This window comes from Hypanus sabinus, chromosome 6, assembly GCF_030144855.1.
Source record: "Hypanus sabinus isolate sHypSab1 chromosome 6, sHypSab1.hap1, whole genome shotgun sequence".
Taxonomy (NCBI): domain Eukaryota; kingdom Metazoa; phylum Chordata; class Chondrichthyes; order Myliobatiformes; family Dasyatidae; genus Hypanus; species Hypanus sabinus.
In genome coordinates, this window is record NC_082711.1 from 19,518,926 (window position 1) to 19,543,149 (window position 24,224).

General features: G+C 40.9%; 1 protein-coding gene across 5 annotated transcripts in view; it reads right to left on the reverse strand.

Moving 5' to 3' along the window:
• Positions 1-24,224, reverse strand: part of LOC132395348 (5'-AMP-activated protein kinase subunit gamma-2) — a 526,748-nt gene that overhangs the window by 46,445 nt on the left and 456,079 nt on the right. The window lies entirely within an intron of this gene.

Consider the following 24,224-nt stretch of genomic DNA (forward strand, 5'->3'; position numbering starts at 1 on the left):
GGCCTATTTCAATAGCCATATAGAAATATACCAGGCTCCAAAATGTGCATTCTATTCCAAGAAGACCTAAGAAAAGTTTCCAGTATGTGCTCAAAGTATTCCTAGCCCACAATAGCTCAAAGTGAGGAACAGCATTCAGCATGACATGAAGATCCCCCACTATATGTGTCAGAAGCAACCAGAGGTCACAAGAAGAAGAAGAATACCTCACAACGTGCAGCTCAGAGAACAAAGGATTTCATTTTGTGGGGTAGTGTTGTGGCGACTCATTTCCTAGCGTATCCGAACCGACTCACAATTAGATAGCCTACGGGGGTTTGCGAGCACAGAGCTTTGGAGCCTCTTCGCCATGGGGGGCCGGTTGACAGAGGCTTAAAAGTGAGGCTGAAGTTTTCGAATAAAGTTTTTTCCTTCGACTGCAGTTACCGACTCTGTGTCGTAATTTTAGCGCTTCGTGTAGCACACCGCTACAATTGGTGACCCCGACGGTCCAAACGATTTTTGGACCAGAAATGACCGACGCCGCCTCTGTTCATGCGGTTTCGTTGAAACTGCCAGGTTTCTGGACACAGCGCCCGGACCTATGGTTCCAGCAAGCCGAAGCCCAATTCCACGTTCGCCGGATCACCTCAGAAGACACCCGCTACTACTACGTGGTGAGCTCCCTCGACCAGGACACAGCGGCCCAGGTCGCGGAGTTCGTGCAGTCGCCCCCGGCAGACGGCAAGTACACGGAATTCAAAGCCCTGCTCCTCAGGACTTTCGGACTCTCACGGCGCGAGCGGGCTGCCCGTTTACTGCACCTGGATGGCTTGGGCGACAGACCTCCATCGGCTTTAATGAATGAGATGTTGTCTCTCGCCGACGAACACACACCCTGCCTCATGTTTGAGCAGGCATTCCTGGAGCAGCTGCCCGAGGACATCCGCCTGCTGCTGTCCGATGCGGATTTCAGTGACCCCCGGAAGGTGGCAGCCCGGGCGGACTTGCTGTGGAACGCCAAAAAGGTGAGCGGGGCGTCCATCGCACGGATCTCCCAGCCCCGCTCCCGGCAGCAAACCAGTCCAGGCTTGACCGCAGAGCCCGCCAACCCCCGGCCCAATGAACACTGGTGCTTCTACCACCAGCGGTGGGGTGCAGAAGCCCGCCGTTGTCGCCCGCCCTGCGAGTTCCCGGGAAACGCCAGGGCCAGCCGCCGCTGATGGCTACAGCGGCTGGCCATCGGGATAGCCTCCTGTATGTGTGGGATAGAAGGTCGGGACGCCGGTTTTTGGTCGATACTGGGGCTGAGATCAGCGTTTTACCTCCGACGAGTTACGACACCCGCAGCAGGGCACCGGGTCCCCCCCTGAGGGCCGTGAATGGCAGCACCGTAAGGACCTATGGCACCCGCCAGGTGCAGCTACTGTTCGGCTCCAGCCAGTTCACGTGGGACTTCATACTGGCCGCCGTAGCCCAACCGCTTCTGGGTGCGGATTTTTTGCGGGCTCACAGCCTGCTGGTCGACCTGCCCAGGAAGAGACTGGTACACGCCGAGACCTTTCAGACGTTCTCCCTGGGTGCAGCCCAGTTGCCGGCCCCTCACCTCGGCTCCTTCACGCTGTCCGACAACGACTTCACCAGGGTCCTGGCGGAGTTCCCATCGGTTCTGGCACCGCAGTTCACAGCAGCCATGCCCAGGCACGGCGTACAGCACCACATCCCGACCCAGGGACCACCCCTCCATGCCCGTGCTCGGCGGCTTCTCCCGGACAAGCTCCGACTGGCGAAGGAGGAGTTCCAGAGGATGGAGGAATTGGGGATCATCCGGCGGTCCGACAGCCCATGGGCTTCCCCCCTGCACATGGTGCCCAAAGCGAAAGGGGGGCTGGAGACCGTGCGGCGACTACCGCAGGCTGAACGAGGCTACCACACCGGACCGCTACCCTGTGCCGCACATTCAAGACTTTGCGGCAAACCTGCACGGCGCACGGATCTTCTCCAAGGTAGATCTCGTCCGGGGATACCATCAAATCCCGATGCATCCTGACGACGTCCCCAAATCAGCTCTCATCACCCCATTCGGCCTTTTCGAGTTCCTCCGCATGCCGTTCGGCCTGAAGAATGCCGCACAGACGTTCCAGCGGTTAATGGACGCGGTGGGACGGGACCTGGACTTCGCGTTCATCTATTTGGATGACATCCTCATAGCCAGGGGCAGTCATCAGGAGCATCTGTCCCACCTCCGTCAACTCTGCGCCCGACTGAGTGAGTACGGTCTTACAATCAACCCTGCCAAATGCCAGTTCAGACTCGATACCATTGATTTCCTGGGCCACAGAATTACTAAAGACGGGGCAACCCCTCTGCCCGCTAAGGTAGATGCGGTCCGCCACTTCCCCCGACCCACCACGATCAAAGGCCTTCAGGAATTCGTAGGTATGGTCAATTTCTACCGCCGCTTCCTCCCTTCAGCTGCCCGGATCATGCGCCCCCTGTTCGCCCTGATGTCGGGTCCAAGCAAGGACATTACCTGGGACGAGGAGTCCGCCGCCGCTTTCGTTCAAATGAAGGAAGTTTTGGCGGACGCCGCAATGCTAGTACATCCCAGAATGGACACCCCTACCGCCCTCACAGTGGACGCATCCAACACGGCAGTCGGTGGGGTGCTGGAGCAACTCATCGCAGGTCGCTGGCAACCCCTGGCGTTTTTCAGCAAACACCTGCGACCACCTGAGCTTAAGTACAGTGCTTTCGACCGGGAACTGTTGGCGCTCTACCTGGCAATCCGGCATTTCAGGTACTTCCTAGAAGGTCGGCCCTTCACCGCGTTCACGGACCACAAACCGTTTACCTTTGCGTTTACGAAAGCATCCGACCCCTGGTCATCCCGCCAGCAATGCCACCTGTCCTACATCTCTGAATACACGACGGATGTCCGGCACGTCTCAGGTAAGGACAATGTCGTGGCGGATGCGCTCTCTCGCCCTACCGTTCATGCCCTTTCCCAAGGGGTAGACTTTGAGGCGCTGGCAGAGGCACAGCAGGCGGATGAGGAGATTCCGAGTTACAGGACCGCAGTCTCCGGTCTGCAGCTCCAGGACCTCCCCGTGGGCCCGGGTGAGAGGACCCTACTCTGTGATGTCGCCACCGGCCAGCCCCGTCCGGTCGTCCCGACAGCATGGCGGCGCCGCGTTTTCGACTCCACTCATAACTTGGCGCATCCCTCCATCCGGACAACTGTCCGGATGGTTTCCAGCAGGTTCGTTTGGCACGGACTCCGCAAACAGGTCAGTGAATGGGCCAGAATGTGCATGCACTGCCAGACGGCCAAGGTGCAGCGGCACACCAAAGCCCCACCGCAGCAGTTCCATCCCGCCCACCGGCGTTTCGACCACATTCATGTGGATATCGTGGGCCCCCTGCCAGACCTCCTGACTATCGTGGACCGGTTCACAAGATGGCCAGAGGCAGTCCCGTTCACCGACACCACCTCCGAATCTTGCGCCCGAGCCCTGATCGCCACCTGGATATCTCGCTTTGGTGTGCCGGCCCACATTACCTCCGACAGAGGCGCCCAGTTCACCTCCAGCCTGTGGTCAGCTATGGCCAGCCTTTTGGGGACTCAGCTGCACCACACAACTGCCTACCACCCACAGTCGACCGGGCTAGTGGAGCGTTTCCACCGTCACCTGAAGTCGGCCCTCATGGCCCGCCTGCGAGGAGCCAACTGGGCGGACGAGCTTCCCTGGGTCCTACTCGGCATCCGCACAGCGCCCAAGGACGACCTGCATGCCTCGTCGGCCGAGTTGGTATACGGCGTGCCCCTGGTCGTCCCCGGGGAGTTCCTACCAGCCCCAAGGGGGCAAGAGGAAGAACCCGCAGCAGTCCTGGGCAGACTTCGCGAGAAGCTCGGTAACCTGGCCCCCATACCCACTTCACAGCATGGGCGGCACCCGACCTGCGTTCCCAAAGACCTACAGAACTGTAAGTTTGTGTTTGTACGAAGGGGCGGGCATCGACCACCGCTGCAGCGGCCATACGAGGGGCCGGTTATGGTGCTCCGGAACAATGGGTCCACGTTCGTGCTGGATGTTGGGGGGAAGGAGGAGGTTTTCACGGTGGACCGCCTCAAGTCGGCCCATGTGGACCTGGCGCAACCGGCCGAGTTTCCGACGCCTCGGCGCAGAGGCCGACCTCCCAAGCAGGTTCTGGCCCAGACTGTGGACATTGTGGGGTGTATCGCCGGTTCTGGGGGGGGGTTATGTGGCGACTCATTTCCTAGCGTATCCGAACCGACTCACAATTAGATAGCCTACGGGGGTTTGCAAGCACAGAGCTTTGGAGCCTCTTCGCCATGGGGGGCCGGTTGACAGAGGCTTAAAAGTGAGGCTGAAGTTTTTGAATAAAGTTTTTTCCTTCGACTGCAGTTACCGACTCCGTGTCGTAATTTTAGCGCTGCGTGTAGCACACCGCTACAGTGTCATGTTTACTGGGGGTAAACAAAGCTGCTACCTGTCACAAGCTTCACCTGATGATCCTTAATAAACTGAATAACAAGAACAGTACATGACGTTTAAAATTAGTTAGTTGGAAGAGGAGTGAGGTTCAGGTGAGGAGATATTAAAAAGTTAGAGAGAATATTTTATTTTAAGGTGATTGGAGCAAAGTGTGGGGGGTGTTGTGTCAGAGCTATTTTTTTCCATAGAGAGTGGTGGGTGTGAGAAATGTGCTGCCAGGGGTGATGGTAGAGGCAGATTCAATAGGGATATTTAAGAGACTCTTAGGTAGGCACATGGATGAGAGAAAAATCGAGGGCTATGTGGGAGGGAAGGGTTAGATTGAGTTTAGAGTAGGTTAAGAGGTCAGCACAACATCATAGGCTTAAGGGTCTGTTCAATGCTATAGTGTTCTATGTAAATGCACAAGACAGTAGCTTGGGGCAAACTATAGTAAGAACCTAGTTCACAAATATAGTTGGCCATAGGCCAAGTGCTAATGAATGGAACTACTAGAGATTAGACTTGATAATTGGCTTGATCATGGTGGGCCAAAAGGCCTGTTTCTTCGCTGTGTAACTCTCTGACTCCATCATTCAATTAGCCATTAAATGGAAAAATGGTAAGGTGGCAACACTAAAGCCATTTATACAAATGTACCTAGCATGGGGAGCAAATGGGAAAATTTATATCTCTAAGTATGAGCTAACAGCCATTACACAGATGCAATTACAAAGGGACCAAGGGTGAAAGATGGCAGTGGCAGATGGAATTTAATCCAGGGAAGTTAAATTCTGACATGACATATGGAATGAAATTCAGGATCTAGAGCTGATTCTGTTACAGGAGTCAAACTGGACACACTGAAACTGTGATAGGACAAAGGACCCTCCCTGGCCATTCTAGATGTTTCTCAACCTCTGCGTGCCACTGTAGCTGAACAGAGGAACTCTTTTAGCAATAGACCAAAACAACTGCGCTGCTCCAAAGAGCACCATATGAGGTCATTCTTATCCTTGGCCATCAGGCTCTATAATGAGTCAACCTTTCGCCGGGGAAGCGATGACCCACCTCCTGTCAGACTGTTATTAAGCTCTGTTTACCACACCCGATGCAATACTACTGTCACTTCTTATCTGGATGGTGTGAATGTTCACCCATTACTGTATAATATTGCGGTAATTCATGTACTACCTTATCAGTGTGAACTTGTAAATCTTCTAATCTTTGACTTATGAATCTTGTACACCTTATTTTTAAGGTAACTTTTTTATTCTTTCTTCTCTTCTAATATTTGTATAGCTGAGCATGTGTAATCCTACTGTGACACTGATTTCCTTTGGGATTAAGAAGTATCTATATATCTATCTAGAAGGCACAGGCCTAAGGTGGACAGGAGAATTTTGAAGAGGTCTAGGGGCAAGTTTTTCCACATGAAGGGTAGTGAATATCTGGAAAAAACTGCTAGAAGAGGTGGCAGGGGCAGATACAATGTTTAAAAGGCATTTGCACAAGTACTTAGCTTAGGTAGGTATAGGATATGGACATAAAGTGGGCAAATAGGATTAATGTAGACAGGCACAGACAAGATGGGCCAAAGGGCTTGTTTCTGTACAGTACATTAATATGGTATTAAGGCTGAGAATAAATATTCCAATTTAATTAATGTTTTAAAAAGATAGGTAAATACTTTAATGATCCCAAAGGAAATTACAGTGTCACTGTACCATTACAAGTGCACAGATATACAAATATTAGAAGAGAAGTTGAAAGAATAAAAAATAAGTTACCACAAACAGTGTAACAGGAGTAGGTCATCACTTCCCTGGCTATAGGTTGACTCAGCCTAATGACCTCACATAGAGCTCTTTGGAGCAGCACAGTTGTCTTAGTCTATTACTAAAAGTGCTCCTCTGTTCAGCCAAAGTGACATGCAAGGGGTGAGAAACATTGTCCAGAATTGTCAGTATTTTCCATTGTTCTACCACAGCCTCCACTGTGTCCATTTTGACTCCTTTAACAGAACCAGCCTTTCTAAACAGTTTATTGAGCTCGTTGGCATCATCCATGTTGATGCCATTGTCCCAGCACACCATTGCATAGAAGACTGTACTGTTGGCGACAGACTGGTAGAGCACGTAAAAGGAGTGGCCTGCATACCCTAAGGACCTCAGTATCCTCAGAAAGTAGAGGCAACTCTGGCCCTTCTTGTACACAACCTTTGTGTTCGTGTTCCACTCAAATCTGTCATTCAGGTGTTATCCCAGATACTTGTAGGTCCTCACCACATCCATGTCCTCACCATTAATAATTAACAGGGAGCAGTGCAGGCTTAGTCTTCCTAAAGTCCATCACCATCTCATTAGTCTTACTAATGTTGAGCTGAGAATGATTCAGTTTGCATCATTTGACAAAGTCCTCCACCAGGGCACTCTGTACTCATCGTCCCATCCTCACACCCAACTATTGCTGAGTCATCAGAGAATTTCTGCAGATGACATGATTCAGTGTTGTATCTCAAGTCCAAGGTATACAGGGTAAACAGGAAGGAAGCCAATACTGTCCCCTGTGGGGCCCCAGTGCTACTTATAGCCATGTCTGACACACAGCTCTGAAGCCACACAAACTGTGGTCTGCCGGTCAGGTAGACTATTATCGAGGATACAGTGGAAGTGCCAACCTGCATTTCTTCCCTGGCAAAAGGTCTCTGGCTCTCCACTCAATTTCTGCCTCTTATCATTTTGTATACTTCCATCAAGTAGCCTCTAATCCTCCTTCACTCCAAAGAGAAAAGCTCAACTCAACCTGTCTTCATATGAATTGTTCTCTAATCCTGGCAGCATCCTGGTAAATCTCCTCTTACCCTCTCTAAAGCTTCCAAGTCCTTCCTATAATGAGGCAACCAGAACTGAACACAATTCCAAGTGTGGTCTAACCAAAGTTTTATAGGGCTGCAAAACTACCTTGCAGCTTTGAACTCAACATGCACTTTTTCCACAGTGAATGTATTCCTGTGTTGTCCTCTGTGGTCCTTACTCAACCCTAAACAGAGTGTACCATACCAGTGGGAGGCACAGTAGCATAGTAGTTAGCACAACACTTTACAGTACAGGTGACCTAGGTTCAATTCCCACTGCTGCCTGTAAGGAGTTTGTACGTTCTCCCTGTGAGAATATGCATTTCCTCCAGGTGCTCCGGTTACCTCCCACAGTCCAATGATATACCAGTTGGTAGGTTACTTGGTCATTGTAAATTGCCCCATTATTAGGCTCGGATTAAATCAGGGAATTGCCAGGGTGGCTTGGCTCGAAGGGCTGGAAAAGCCTATTCCATGCTGTACTCCAATAAACTGTGTTTACAACAATATGAGCACAATGGAAGAAAGGCAAGAGAAACTCAGGGCCTTGGTGTCATCATTAAAGTTAGATGTCATCCTCCCAATTTCTTGAGTTCAGTCAAGTGTATAATAAATGAGCAGGAACAACACATTCTCTCCTCTATGCAAAGCCTTTCATTCTGCTTTACAATTATCTGTGTGGCTGCTTTTCACAGACTGTTGCTTGCCATTATTTTCTACATCAATCTCCATTGCTCAAAACACAAGCTAGTAATGGCTACACGTTTCTCCTTCAAACATGGTTCTATTAATCTCAATACAGTAGCCTCATTGCACATTTATTGTAGAAGCTCTAGCCATAGTCCTACCTAGGCTGGATTTTTTAAATATAAATATTGGCATTTTTATCAATTTTCTTCCAAAAACTATCAATGCAAAGTGCACTTAGTGAGCTGATCAGAAGTAGTTTATTTCTGAGATCACAGAGTAAGTGATTTTCTAATTAATCTTGGTATTCAGAGGTATTGGGAAACTGTTCATCTGAGAGTCTGAGTGGGTGACAACTATTTTGATGGAGACATCTTTTAAAAACCAAATCTAAACAACATATTAACTCTCACATTTCAAAACCAGGTCTCTGTGATAAAATGCAGATATAATATCAACAAGAGATACAGGCAAATAAGCTCTTCCTGGGCTTCCAGCCGGATAAAGGTACCTCATGTTGGCAGCCAATGGAGTAACATTGTCTTAGATTGCTCCTACCCTACTTACTTTGTTGTCTCCTACCAGTTTTTTTTGAAATCTTAATTATAATATTTCAATACTGCTCTACTATGACTGGGAAAAGAACAAAAGCTTTTGCAAAGGAAAGAGAAACGGAAGATGAATCCCCAATCACTTTGGATTCTATCAGCAACTTCCTTAAACGGCAAAAATCGGAATTTTCTGAGGAGTTTCACCAACTTAATGGCAAATTGGATACATTCCAACTAACTTTAATTGAGCATGAGAATTGAATTCAGGAAAATACTGCAAGACTGGTGACACTTGAAGAGAATGAAGATACAATTAAATTCTACAAAGGGTTATCCTTATCCAATGAAAAAATGATGAAAAGGATTATCAGTCTAGAAAATAGAAACAAGAGAAATCATTTGCGAATTCTGGGTCTTGAAGAATCAATTGAAGGTGCTGACCCTACGAAGTACTTTGCAAACTTTCTGAAACAGCTATTTCCTGTTTTATTCTTTTCCGAGCCGAAGCTCAATCGAGCATATCACTCGCCGACTTCAAAGCCATTGTCGTGGGCAGCGAGACCCAGGTTGGTCATTCTAAGTTTTCATGAATTTCCTATTAAGGACCTTTTAATTCACCACACCCATCGACTAGGAATGATCAATTTCCTTGGTTACAAGATCAGATTTGTGGAAGCCTGAAGTCATGGCTGAACGTATGAAATACAAAGAAGTTATGTCAGAATTGTACGATAAAGGATTTAAACCATCCCTTTGGTTTCCAGCCTGACTGAGTATTGTTTTGAAGAACGGAATGCAAAGAAGAATAAAGTCGGTTGAAGATGCAAAAGTTTTTGAAGGTGGAAGTCTAAAACTTATATTTCATATTTGATCAATTTTTTCTTCTGTTAATATGAATCTGAAATAAGGTTTCAATAAGCGTACATTTTGGCTGTTCATATACTGCCTTTTTTTAATACTTTATTTTATCCCTTTTTGAGGCTTTATTTTAATATAGCTTACTTCCAATTTGTTTAAATTGACCTTTTTATATTTTTGAATGCAGGTGTCCCCCGTTTTTCGAAAGTTCGCTTTACGACACCTTGCAGTTACAAAAAAAGGCTGCACATGCCCTGAGCAGCCAAGCTCCTCCCCTGGAACTGCATAAACATGTGCCTGTGAGCATCTGTGCTTTATGTTGATTTATTTTGTGCATCCGTTAGCAAGATGAGTTCTAAGGTTTCGGAAAAGCTTAAAAGAGCACGTAAGGGTGTTACACAGCGTAAAACTAGACATAATAGTGTGTTTCAATCGTGGTGAACAAAGTAAGGATATAGTGAGTTTGGCTGAGGGTTTGTGGAAGTTGACGAAGATGATGTTGCAGAGGTTTTGACATCCCACGACCAAGAACTGACAGATGAATAGCTGAAAAAGGGGAAAGGATAACAATTGAAGCTGAACGCAGTAGCGCCCAAGAACTGAACATGAAGCAATTGTGTGAAATTTTCACTGTGATTGACAATGCTGCAATGATTGCAGAAAAGTATGATTTTAATTCTGAAAGGATACGTAGGTTTAGGGCATATTTGCAGAATGGTTTGAGTGCTTACAAAGAACTATATGATAGAAAAATGCGCGAGGCTAAGCAGTCAAGCATACTGTCGTTTTTCAAGCCTTCCACATCAGCCACAGCAGACGATGAAACTCAACCTTCGACATCGAGGTAGGCAGACATAGAAGAAGGTGACCTGCCTGCCTGATGGAAACAGACGCCGGTGAGAAGACACCCCAGTGTACCACCCCCTCAACTTCCGACGACTCAGCCTAACACACCATCATCAGTGTGCTCACTGTCTTCCCGATTCTGGAAAGTGAAACTATACTGGGCGTACATTAATTCTACTTTATATAGGCTGTGTATTTTTATGTGTTATTCGGTAGCTTTATAGCTTAAAGGTCACTGGAAAGAGTGCTTCTTCCGAGAGCGTTTGCACCGTGTGTTTCTGCCAAGAACACTTTTGCGGAGTGTTTTTGCCACGAGTGCTGCCGAAAACACTTGCGTGAGATTTTCGCTATGGTGGATAGTTGCTGCAATAATTGCAGAAAAGTATTCCCACTTTATATAGGCTGTGTATTTATCAGATCATTCCTGCTTTTACTACATGTTACTGTTATTTTAGGTTTTATGTGTTATTTGGCATGACTTGGTAGGTTATTTTTTGGGTCTAAATGCTCACAAATTTTCCCCATATAAATAAATGGTAATTGCTTCTTCACTTTACGACATTCTGGCTTATGAACCATTTCATAGGAACGCTCTACTTTCAGATAGCGGGGGAAACCTGTACTGAGTTAATTTTCTTTCTATGTTGTGTCTTGGTAGGGACATAATTGACCTTGAAGGACCGGAGTTTCTGTAAATAGGATTTTTTTTTGGGGGGGGGGAGGTACTTAGTTCTTAGCTCACTGACTTCCTATTGGTCAGACTTCTGTCTTTGGGTGTGGGAGGGACTAGGGTCTAATTCTTTCTGGGAGCTGTGTTGGGTTGATTATGATTGTCAGTTTGATTACCTTACCTTACAATTTGCTTTCTGGTTTCAATAACTTACAGCCAGATCTTTCAATTACATGATTATTTGTATTGAAAATGGTTCGAAAGATGAACTTACTTAGCTTGAATGTGAAAGGGCTCAATCATCCTATTAAACGGAACAAAATGTTTGCTTATATTAAAAAATTAAAAGCACCCTTTTCTTTTACAAGAAATGCACATACACAGCTGTGATAGCTTATGTTTTTTTACTCTGTGGAAGGGTATATAATTCCATTCTTTGATTAATGCAAGATCACTTGCATTTCTGTAGATAATACAGTTTCCTTAGTTCAGCATAAAGTTGTTTCGGATCCTAATGGTTGATTTGTCATTGTATCAGGGAGCTTAGGCAGTAAATTGATTGTTTTTGCTGATGTATATGCCCTCAACGTAGATGATCCAGGATTTTTTGAACGCCTATTTTCATTTCTGCCAGATTTGTGTACTTATTCTCTCATTATGGGAGGAGATTTTAACTGTTGGTTAGATCCAATATTAGATCACTCATCCGTCAAACCAGCCACACTTAATAAGTCAGCTTTGTTTATCCAATCCTTTCTAACTAAATGTGGTATAGTTGATGCTTGGTGTTTTCTTCATCTGCTGGACAGGGAGTATTCTTTTTTCTCTCATGTCTATCATTCTTATACCAGGACTGATTATTTTTTATTGACAGTTGAATGATTCCATTGATTTGATCGATCGAATATAAAGAGATTGTTATTTCTGACCACTCTCCTGTACTTCTATCTCTAAATCTTCCTGGTCCCAACTCTATGAGTAGGTTTTGGAGATTTAATTTAACTCTGTTATCCAATGAGGACTTTTAAAAATTTATGAAGAATCAAATTACTCTTTTTTTTTGAAGAAAATATGTCAGAAGAGACGTCTAGTCTTATTATATGGGATACTGTTAAAGCATATATCTGGGGTCAAGTTATTTCTTATACTGCAAACATCATTAAAAAAGCTAACAAAGAGAGAAATGAACTAGCTAATCAGTTAAAACAACTGGATCATAAATATGCTTTGGTACCTGATCCTGAAACATACAAGAGACATATTGAAACCAAAACTAAATATGATCTCCTTTTAGCCTATCCAATTGAAAGTCAGCTTTTAAAAGATAGAAGTCAATTTTATATTCACAGAGGCAAAACTGGTAAACTACTGGCTAATCAACTGAAACCATTTATAGGCAAATTAAAGAAATACATAAAATTAATGGGGATATTTCAACTGACCACTTTGAAATTAATGACACTTTTAGGGAATTTTATTCCAAATTACATAGCTCTAACCCTGTTTATGAAAATATTGCAATTAATAATTTTTATATCAATTAAATATTCCTAATCTTTCGATAGATGACTGTAGGCAATTGGATCAACCCACTTCCCAGGAGGAAATTGCTCAGGCTATTTGAGAATTGCATTCTGGGAAATCCCCAGGACCTGATGGATTCTCTGGAGAGTTTTATAAGGCTCTTTCCTCCTTGCTTATACCACACTTATGTTCTACCCTTACAGATTCCTTCAAGGTAGGAAGATTACAGCAGTCTTTTTACGAAGCCTCCATTCCTCTTATTCTCAAAAAGAATAAGAATCCTACTGAATATTCTTCATATAGACCTATCTCTTTACTCAATTTTGATACTAAAATTTTATCTGAAGTGTTGACTTGCAGATTTGAAAATATTATATCTTCTATAGTTTCGGATGATCAGACAGGATTTAATAAAAATCGATATTCCCATTTTAAATGTTATGCATTTGTTAAATGTTATGCATTCTCCATCTAAGGAAATATCGGAATGTGTGATATCTTTGGATGCGGAGAAGGCCTTTGATTGAGTTGAATGGAACTATCTTTTTACATTCTTAAAGAAATTTAATTTTGGACCTAATTTTACTCATTGGATTAAATTACTTTATTTCCCTCCGCTTGGGTTCTTACTAACCTTCAGAATTCTAAAGCTTTTAAATTTCAACGTGGAACTAGACAAGGTTGTCCTTTGAGCCCTCTGCTTTTTTATTTGGCATTAGAACCCTTAGCAATTGCTTTTCGAGAGTCTAAAGAGATTACTCGTATTTTAAGGTGAGGTACTATTCATAAAGTGTCACTCTATGCTGATGACTTATTGCTTTTTATATCTAATGTTACAACCTCTTTACCATTTATGTTCTGTTTACTGACCAATTTTAGTCAGTTCTCAGGATATAAATTAAATTTACATAAGAGTGAACTGTTTCCTTTAAACAATTTAATACCATCCAATATTAACCTTCCCTTTAAAATTTTAAGAAAACAATTTATGTATTTAGGAGTAACAATCACTAAGAATTATAAAGATTTATTTAAAGAAAATTTTTTAACTTTATTGAATTATGTTAAAAAACACTTTCTAATTGGTCGCCGTTCTCTTTATCAATGATTGGCCGAATTAATTCTATTAAAGTGAATATCGTACCTAAACTTATATACCCTTTTCAAGCTGTACCTGTCTTTAATTTCTAAATCTTTTTTTGACTCTTTGGATTCAATTCTCTCTTCCTATATATGGAAGAATAAAAAACCTCAAATAAATAAAGTTCACCTTCTAAAAACCAAACAGAACGGAGGCTTTGCCTTACCGAATTTTAGATTATATTATTGGGCAGTTACTATACGAAATATTATGTTCTGGATATATTACATTAACCGTGAGAATTGCCCTATATGGGTTTCTTTGGAAGTCAATTTTGTTATGAAATTTTCCATTACTTCTTTACTTGGATCCTCGCTTCCTCTATCTTTAAATAATCTGACAATGCGGTGGTCAAACGTACTTCGAGGATTTGGTTACAGTTTAGAAAACATTTTGGTTTATTGAGATTCTTCCTCGAGTCCCATCTTTTTCTAATTGCTTTTCTAAACCACCTTTAATGGACCTATCTTTTAAAGAACAGGATAGATTGGGCATTAAACGATTTCAGGATTTGTTTGATGTAGGGAATTTTTCTTCTTTTGCGCAACTTTCAACGAAATTTAACCTTTCTAATACTCACTTTTTTCAATATTTACAGATTAGAGACTTTTTAAGATCCCAACTGCATACATTTCCTACAAGCCCAGATAAGAATATAATAGATACAATTTTTAATCTGAAACCCTTTGACAACAGTTCAATATCTCACATTTATGATCTGCTGTTGGGACTGGAAAGGCCTCTTTAGATAAAATTAAAGGAGACTGGGAAAATGATTTACAGATTCTCATATCTGAAGAGAACTGGAAGACTATTTTAAAATTGATTAATTCTTCATCATTATGTGCTCGTCATTCATTATTACAATTCAAAGTGGTACACAGAGTTCATATTTCTAAAGACAAGCTCTCTCGTTTCTACACAGATATTTCCCCCTACTATGATAAATGTACCAATGGAGTGGCCACACTAATTCATATGTTTTGGACATGTCTGAGCCTTGAAAAATTTTGGAAAGATGTGTTTCAAACTTTTCTGTACTCTTCAATGTTAGTTTTAAGCCCAATCCCTTGACTGACATGTTTGGTATTGTTGAGGATAGTATTACAAAACTGAAGCCATCTAATTTGCGGGTACTGGCCTTCATGTCTCCTATGGCCAGGAGGGTGATCTTGCTCAAGTGGAAGGAGGCTGCCCCGCCCACTCATGTTCAATGCCTATCTGAAGTTATGTTGTGCCTTGATCTAGAGAAGATTCGTTGTTTGATTTCTGATTCTAAACATGATTTTATAATGTTATGGGGACCCTTTCTGAGATATTTTCATAATCTTTGAACTGTTATTAAAGTATGGTTCTGAGCCATTATTATTATAATATTATATGGTAAGGTTTTTTTTCCTCTTTTCTTTTTCACCAACCAGCTCACTTTGGTAGTGGGGGTAGATTTTTGTTTAATAAAATACAATCATTCTACTTTATTTCATTTCATAATTCAATTTTTTTTCTATGATTGATTTGGAATATGGGATACTGTGATCATATTACTGTGATTTAAATGTAATTCATAATTACTTGTATCCTTATGAATTTTGTATTATATCCATACAACTTATACTAGTAAAAATATTAAGAGAGAAAAAAATGCAGATATAATTTCAACAAGGGATACAGAAAAATAAACTCTTCTTGGGCTTCCAGCCAGGTAAAGATATCTATTATAACCAACGTTTTGATTCCAAACTCCGGGATACAGTATTGCAGCCATTATACAAAGACAGGTACTTCATTTGCAACATTACATTTGGGTTTAATTATTCCTTTAGCTTGCTCTACATAAAATAAAACAGCTCAAAGATTTGAAACAAGTTTTGGCTTGCCTGTTTAATTTGACATGTTTTCCCCTGGTCATAACAATACATGCTGATGCATGGATAAATTCCTTAGTTCTGACAAACGTAACTCACTTTGACTAGTTACAATGAGCACAATGGACCTAAGGAAGTATTATTCAGAAATGCAATCCACCCCATAGTTCTCTATCAAAATATTCCTTCACACTAAACCTTGAAAATGCTCCTGCATGCAAATTATTTAATAATTTCTATCTCTCTGTTTGTTTATTTATTTAAAAATTTGTTTAGCGATACAGCACAGTAACAGGCCCTTCCATCTCAAAAATCTGGTGCCGCTCAATTATACCCTTGTGACTAATTAACCTATTAACCTGTAGGTCTTTGGAATGTGGGAGGAAACTGGAGCATCCGGAGGAAACCCTTGCAGTCACGAGGAAAACATACAAACTTCTTACATGCAGCAGCAGGAATTGAACCTGGGTCACTGGCGGAGAAATCGGCGGTAGTAAAACACCGCATTTGCACTGGGCATAGGATTGACTTTGATGGCACAAAACTACTGTGCCTTGCTAATGTCTTTTGGGATCTCCTGGTAAAATAAGCCATTGAGTTAAAACTCAAAGAAAAGAATTTTAACAAAGATGAAGGTCTCACTCTAAGTAAGAACTGGAATTCGATTGTAAACAAGGTGGAAGATTAGAAACCTGAATGGATGAGGACCAACCAATCAGGAGGGACAGAATATGGGGTATAAATACTATTGGACTAGACATGCCTGTCATTCCTGAAGAAGATGGCAGAGTTTGTCATCAGTTATAATTGATATCTGTACCTGGCTGGAAGCGTGAGAAGAGTTTAGTTGTTACACTGACCGTTATGATACTGTACTGCACGATTTATGCATGGCCAATTTCCTTAGTATTACCTTCCAGCAAACAGTTTCAATACTGCTCTCATCTCAATAACTACTTTCTCTGTGAAAATCAAGACAAAATTATTTTACATTTCACTTTTCTCTCAATCTCAACAAGTATTCCAAATCCTGCAGACTTGCACTATCCCGAGATAAGGTATTTCCATGTATCTATTTTGCTTACTTTTTTGTATTCCCTGATTATCTCTCCTTTAGGTAGCTTTATTCTCTTTTATTTTAGGTATTAAGTGCTCCTTTTTAAGGTTAGGTTTGCTCTCAGCTACGTAACCACATGTAAAACCCATTTCCATTTCATAAACATTTACCCATATTACTTTAATTCAAACAATATGGTAATAAAGGATACTAATTTGGTTGCAGATAGGTTTAATGATTTCTTTGTTTATGTGGGAACTAAATTAGCTAATCAATTACTGAACCCAGCAATAAAGATGGAGTGAATAGTAATATTATCAATATAAACAATTACACTGTGTTTATTAGAGCAACTGATGAAAAAGAAATAATTGATATAGTATATAAATCAAAGAGCAAGAAATCAACAGATTGGAATGGATATAATATGTTTTTAATCAAAAACATCATTGACTGTATTGTGAAACCACTGACTCATATCTGTAATCAGTCTTTGATTGCTGGAAAATTTCCCAATAAAATGAAAATAGCCAAGGTCATTCCAATATACAAAGCTGGAGATAAACATGTATTTTCAAATTATAGACTAGTTTTTTTGTTCTCACTGTTTTCCAAAATATTGGAAAAATACGTTTAAGAAGGTTAAATGATTTTATAACAAAACAAAATATACTCTGTGAACAGCAATGTGGTTTCAGAAAAAACAGAACCACTACAATAGCATTAATAGGTTTTGTTGAAGAAATATCAAACGCTATAGAAAGAAATGAATACACAGCGGGAATATTCCTTGATCTAAAAAAAACATATGATACCACTGACCATAAATTATTATTAACAAATTTAGGAAGAGATGGTATTAGAGGGGTGGCACATGACTGGTTAAGTAGTTATTTGGAAGACAGATATCAGTATGTACATATAAACAACTCAAATTCAAAACTTTTGAGGGTAACTTGTGGGGTTCCACAAGGTTCAGTGCCTGATCCATTGCTGTTCATTTTGTATATAAATGATATATGTATGATTTGTCAGACATTAAAATGTATAATATTTGCTAATGATGCAACTATATTTTGTAGTGGGGAACATCTGAAACAACTTTTGGATACAGTGGAGAAAGAACTAAAAATGATAAAGAAATGGTTTGATACTAACAAATTATCACTGAATCTAAATAAAACTAAATTCATAATATTTGGAAACTGCGTACCAAACTCGTATAGTAAACAGAATAAATAATGTTGAAATTGATAATGTATCTGAAACAAAATTTTTTAGGAGTGGTAATAGATAATAAATTAAGCTGGAAACCACATATAAATTATGTCAAAGCAAAAATGTCAAAATCTATTGCAATACTGTACAAAGCACAAGATTTCTTAAATCAGGAATCTTTGTAAGCTAAAAGCTGGGAAATCAAATGAACTTGGAACAGGGTCATATTACATCATATGAAAATGTTGAATAAATGGTCTCCATAACTTCAAATTTAATAGAAGTCTCAAAAACACCACTTCTAATTTTTTCTAAATTTAAACATAACATAGTTTGAGAGAACCAATTAAACACAGTGGGAGGATTAATTTCCTTCCAATTCAACAATATAGATCTTCTAGCCATCAGAGTTAGAAATGCAATCATTCGACGGGCAGAAGAAGATAAATGCAGTGAGTCTAACATTGGTAAACCAAAAATTGTGGTAATAGGATGAGGTTGTAAATCAATATTCAAAACCGCAGAAATAATATCAAAAATATCTTTCCAATATTTTTCCAAAAATGGACAAGACCAAAACATATGAGTTAAAGACGCAATTTCAGATTGACATCTATCACAGATAGGACTAATATGAGAGTACGTTGAGAGGACCGGAAGTGACGGCATTGATGAATATTTATTCTTGTGAGATATTATAAACAGCCCCCCTTTTTTTCTCTCTTTTTTTTGCTTCTTTTTTCTTCTATATTAGTTATCAGTTATTAGATTAGTAGATTAGCTAGTTTTGCATTATATTTTTTTCTTTCTTTTTTCTGTTTTTTTTTAATATCATATATTATGAAATATTTAGACTTACCATGTTCATACATATATTGTATGGCTTATGTATTGGTAAACTCATTTATATTGTAACTATTGTTTATGTTTTTTTTCATATGTAATGGAATTTGTATGTTTGTAATTTCTTTAACAATATATCATTTGTATTCTGTCCATATTACTACTAATAATAAAAAGATTTAGAAAGAAAGAAAGGAATTTTTGTATACATTATTCACTTATAGTCCCATACATGACTTACTGTGTAGAGGTACGGGGAAATACATACAATACAAATACAAACTCGATTCTTCCACTCCAAAAGAAAGTCATATGAATTGTAAATAAGACAAGTTATTATGAGCCAACCAATCCACTATTTATTCAACTAAACACTTTAAAATTCAGAGGTTTCATAGATTTTAAAGTAATAAAGTTATGCATAAAGTAAAAAATGGACAGTTACCACAAAATGTCCAAAGATGATTTAAAATGAGAGGAAGTCAACATGATTTGAGAGGAACATGTATATTTCAAAAACAAAGGATAAGAACAAATGTAAAAAATCCTTGTATTTCAGTCAGAGGGGTGAATCTATGGAACAGTTGTAGTGAGAATTTAAAAACATGCACCACACTTAACAAGTTTAAAAAATTATTTAAAAATAATTTAATGAACAAATATAAAATACATGATTTTAAATGCATGGGAGTAATGTAAATAAATAATACTTGAAATTGGACTTTGTGTTAAAAGATTATGAATTTTTTTGTTTTGATGTGATGATTGACACCAAGTATTTTTGTATAAATAAGAGGGTTAGGCGTAATAAGCTGTAGCTTCAGCCTACACCTTTTCGGTCTGTTTTAACCATTTTCATTATTTAAATTTTGTCTTATAAAATCATCGTTGAAAATGATGCTTTTTGTTATGTTTGTACTGACCATAATAAAATTTCATTCATTCATTGTCAGTTTTATATCACAGAAACACAAATCCTTACTAACTCATTTTAATTTTTCGCACTACTGATCCGTATCACTGATCATCAATCCTTTGTGCTTAACCCGAACATGACCTGAATTCTTAGCAGTATTCTGGCTGCCACAGGGTTCCCTCTTGCCATTGCTACACTAAATAAAATTAAGTCAAACAGTTCAGCTTTGGCAGAATGTTGGCAGACATCCTGTTCATGCACCAGTAGTGAAGCAGATGTGAGAAAAATAGCCCCCAACACTAATTTGTCAAAAGTGATTAGTCTTATCTAATATCTGTATTTTCCCTTTTACTTAATCACTTTTGACGAATTAGAATGCTGGGGGCAGTTTTTCCTCACATTTTCTGCCTCAGTGCTATAAATTCAGCAGAAACCACTTATGTGCATGAACTGTGTCTTTGCCAAAGCTGAATTGTTCAGCAAAGCTTCAAGAAAACTGCTCCTCATTGATCATATTGTTAATACCTGTCTCCTTAACTTGCTTCAAAATAATCCTTCATTTGCGTTTTGATTTCCCACAGTTCAACAACAAACTCCCAGCATCATTACTGCCTCTTTAATTTGCTTAGCTCTGGATTACTATGGATTAGGTACAATTATAGAACTCTTGTGCCACTGGAAAAAGGCCTTTCGGCACCGAGGCCATGGCAGCTCTGTATCCAATTCAATTCATATGATATGGCTTCACGATAATGATATTGCCTAATTTAGAGAGCTGAGATAACGTGGAGAATAAAAAGAAGTGTTTATGAATGATAAATGGTAGGATGCAACTGCTGCAGAATAACAGAAGGATGTCCACATGAGAGTGGTGGCACAGGTATAAAGTGGCTAAGCAAGCGAGATACATACCAATTCTGATAAAGGATTCTCAACTTTAAAGGTTAACTATTTCTCTTTCCACAGATGCCACCTGACCCACTGAACGCTTCCATCCTCTTCTCCTTTCCCATTTTTATTGGGCACATGCACTTATCAGCTGAGACATGGAATACAAAAGAGGTGAGGGCGAGGAAAGGGTTAGTCTAGAAACCTTTGGTTAAGGCTATTCAGATGTATACTGACCTAGTGACCCATGTGATAGCTCTAAATAAAAAGAAATAATTCTCCAGAGCTGGAGAATTATAGTCAATAGACCAACGAGGAATGACTACTATCCTTTGGAGTTGAAGGTGATTTAACTGACAGGTTGAAAAGGAAGGATCAAATTTCCTGGAGAGTGGTCAATAACTAGCGAGCAGATCTCAACGAGTGGAACTGAAAGAAACTGTAGGTGCTGCAATTTGGAGCAACACACAAAACGCTGGAGAAACTCAGCAGGGAAGGAAGCATCAATGGAAAGAAATGCACAGTCAGTGTTTCAGGTCCAGACCCCTCATCCAAACTGGAGATATGTAAGTAGAAATTTGAAACTCATGGCCTGAAAATACGTTGCTTCAGACAGAAACTCTTGTTACATTCATAAAAATATCTGGATACACTCGAAGATGTAACCAGCGAGAGAATCGGGGAATAAAAGTAATCTGAATATCAGCACAGACACAATAACCAACTCCTGCATCTCAAATTTCTGTGACTCTATGATCAGTATTATTATTCCTCTTTCTCTATTACTGTCCTGATCCTCCAGTTCACTTCACAATATTGCATTACCATGCTTAATCCAGGCCCAGTTATGACTTTGGCTTCTGCAGATATATCATGATTTCTACTGAAAAACCAATGACTCTGGTTCCAAAATGTTGTTACATCCAATACATTAATGCAGATACCGATACACTTTAATTTGCATTCCTCTGTACACATTTTCTTTCGGTTTGCCTTCCTCTACCTACAGTTCATAATCTATCCTGGACACCTATTCTGCCGAGTTGCATTACCTATGCCTCTCCAATATCAACTCCACCTTCTGGCCTAGCAAGAAATACACTGAGCAATGATTCACATTCCTCAGCTGGGAAACAATAACGACTTTCACCTGATGAGAACAATAATAGGAGCAGCATAAAGAATATCTCTGAATGAAGTGTTGTGTACAGACAATAAAGGTCATGACAATACCCAGGAGAGCATGTTCTGAGGAAAGATCCCTGACCTGAAACATGAACCAGTTCTCTTTCCAAATATACTCTTTGACTGACTAAGCACTTTCAGCATTTCTGTTTTTAGAATGGCATCGTACAGGCCTTTTAGCCCAGGATGTTCTGCCGACCTTTTAACCTGCTCCAAGATCAATCCAGTCCTTCCCATCCAGGAGTTTGGTTTAAGATGGTGCTAATGAAGCACAACAATGATTTCCTGACAGCAAACTAGCTGTCAGATAGTGCATCTGATAACCACATTGTTCCCATGCCTTACACCAGGTTCCCAAAACAGGTGTTCTATTCCAAGCTGTTATGGAAAGAGATTACCAGGTGGACAAAGGAAAAGATTCACATATGTGCTTAAATCCACTTTGAGAAAGTGCAATTGATTCCTGGGAAGTGGAGGAGTGACAGCACCGAGAATCTCCTTTTGGAAGGACGAGAAGTACCACATTCACAGGAGTGTAGCACCTCACAAACTACCCACCCACATGTCCTCTCAGGCACTCCTTCTCCACCAGGTAGAAAATGCAATTGGCCTTATCTGTCACCTCTTAATCCACATAATTAAAATGGAAGCAAGGCTACTTGAATCCCTATGAAATAAATGAGTGATACAGCAGAAGAGTACGATCGTATGATTTTTTGTTTTAAAGGGCATCATCACCAGTGAATGCTTTGATTTTAAAATATGCCTTGTTCCTAGATAGCACAGATTACAGCATTTGTAGGAACAGGACACAGCTGTTCAATTCTGTCAGAGTATTCTGCCATCTATAAGATCATGGAACATATTCTATCTCAGTTTTATTTTTCTACACCAATCCAGATCCCTTGATAGATGTGTAGATATTAAACTCTGCCTGCCAACTCTTTTGGTCAAAATAGTGTCAAGCTGCAGTCTCCACTGAGATCGTGGCTCAGACTTTGTTGTTTTTTTTTAAGTTTGTAGGGATGGTTTTGGGGACAGAAAAGGGAGTTAGGGCTCAGGTTAGGGTTTAGGGATATGGGGCAGTTAGAGGTCAGGCCTCCGATCTGCACTTGAAGTCAGTCAACTTGGGAATGAGGAAAGGAGCTTATTTTGCTGTTGTTTTCTGTGTTGTCCTGCCAAGCACTGTGGGCATGCAACGTTGGTGCTGGAACGTGTGGCTGAAGGCTTGAAGGCTGCCCCTATCGCATTCTTCGGTTGTTAACACAAATGATGCTTTTCACTCTATCTTTCCATGTAGCTGTGATAATTCAATCTGAATCTGACAACCAAGCCTCCACAACCCTTCTGTAGAGTCAAACATTCTCATCCTGTGGGTGAAGGTTTTTTTTCGCATCTTTGAGATAGTGACCTTTCATTCTGCCTCCTGACTCCCCTCTCTATTTTCTCATTCTGGGGAAGCTTCAACCTTGCTTTTACCCTGTCAAGCTGTGTAATAATTTAGTATGGTTTCAATGAAATCATATCTCATACTTCTAAATTCGAGGGAGTACAGTCACACCCACACATTATGTACTGTGTAAATACTGTATGTATGTGATTTGATCACTCCAATCACAAGTATATCTTTCTTCAGGTAAAGAGACCAGACCTCCACACTATATTCCGAGTGCAGTCTCACCAGAGTGTTACGTAATGGGAGAAATGCACAAGTGCACCTCTATTCTTCTCAAATTGTCTTACCATACAGGCCAACATACTGTGTGCTTTCTTAATTGCTTGGCCTACCTTTACATAAGCTTTCAGTCATCTGTGTTCAAGGACACCAAGGTCTCTCAGAATAATAGTACCTTTATACACACACATGGTTTTTTGTCTGCTCGCTCTGCTGTAAAGCACCTTGACGCCTTACACTGTAACGAAAGTTCAATAATACCGTAAATTCCGGTGTATAAGCTGAGAATTTGGCCCTAAATTTCGGTCCTAAAATTAGGGGGTCGGCTTATACAGAGGGTGCCAACTTTGGAAAAACAAATACACAAAAGACAGGTCGTATTTATTGGCTGTTTTTGAGTCAAATTTGTTCCACTGTTGAAGCATGAATTCTTTGAATAGTTTGTTTAAACTCACATCTAGTGGCTGGAGCACGGAAATCAAACTATTGGGGACGACTGCAATGTTCGTATTTTCAGCTTCCAATGCTACTTTTGTCTCACCTGATAAGTGCGCTTTGAACACGTCCAGAAAAGCGACTTTTCCTTCCCAAAACCTTTGGGACTTCGACGCCACACCTCTTTAACCTACTTCAAGCAACTCGCTTCGTCCATCCAGCAGCGTTTTTAGACATAAACAATACCCCATGGGAATTTTCTAAGCAATCTTTGTTTTTTGTCTTAACACAAGATCACGTCTATTCATAAATCGGGTGCACCAACTTCGCGTAGCTTTGAAATTTTCGCAGACCTCACAGTGTTTTTCGACCCATTTCAACACTTGAACTCGAATCATTTCTCTGGTAATAATGTATCCAAATGATCGCTGGTGATTCGCCCACTCAAAAACCTTTTCTTCCAGTTCCTGCAGTTTGCACATTTCGTCTTTGGCATTTCCCTCAGCGTGTCCTCTTCACTCTCTCACTCT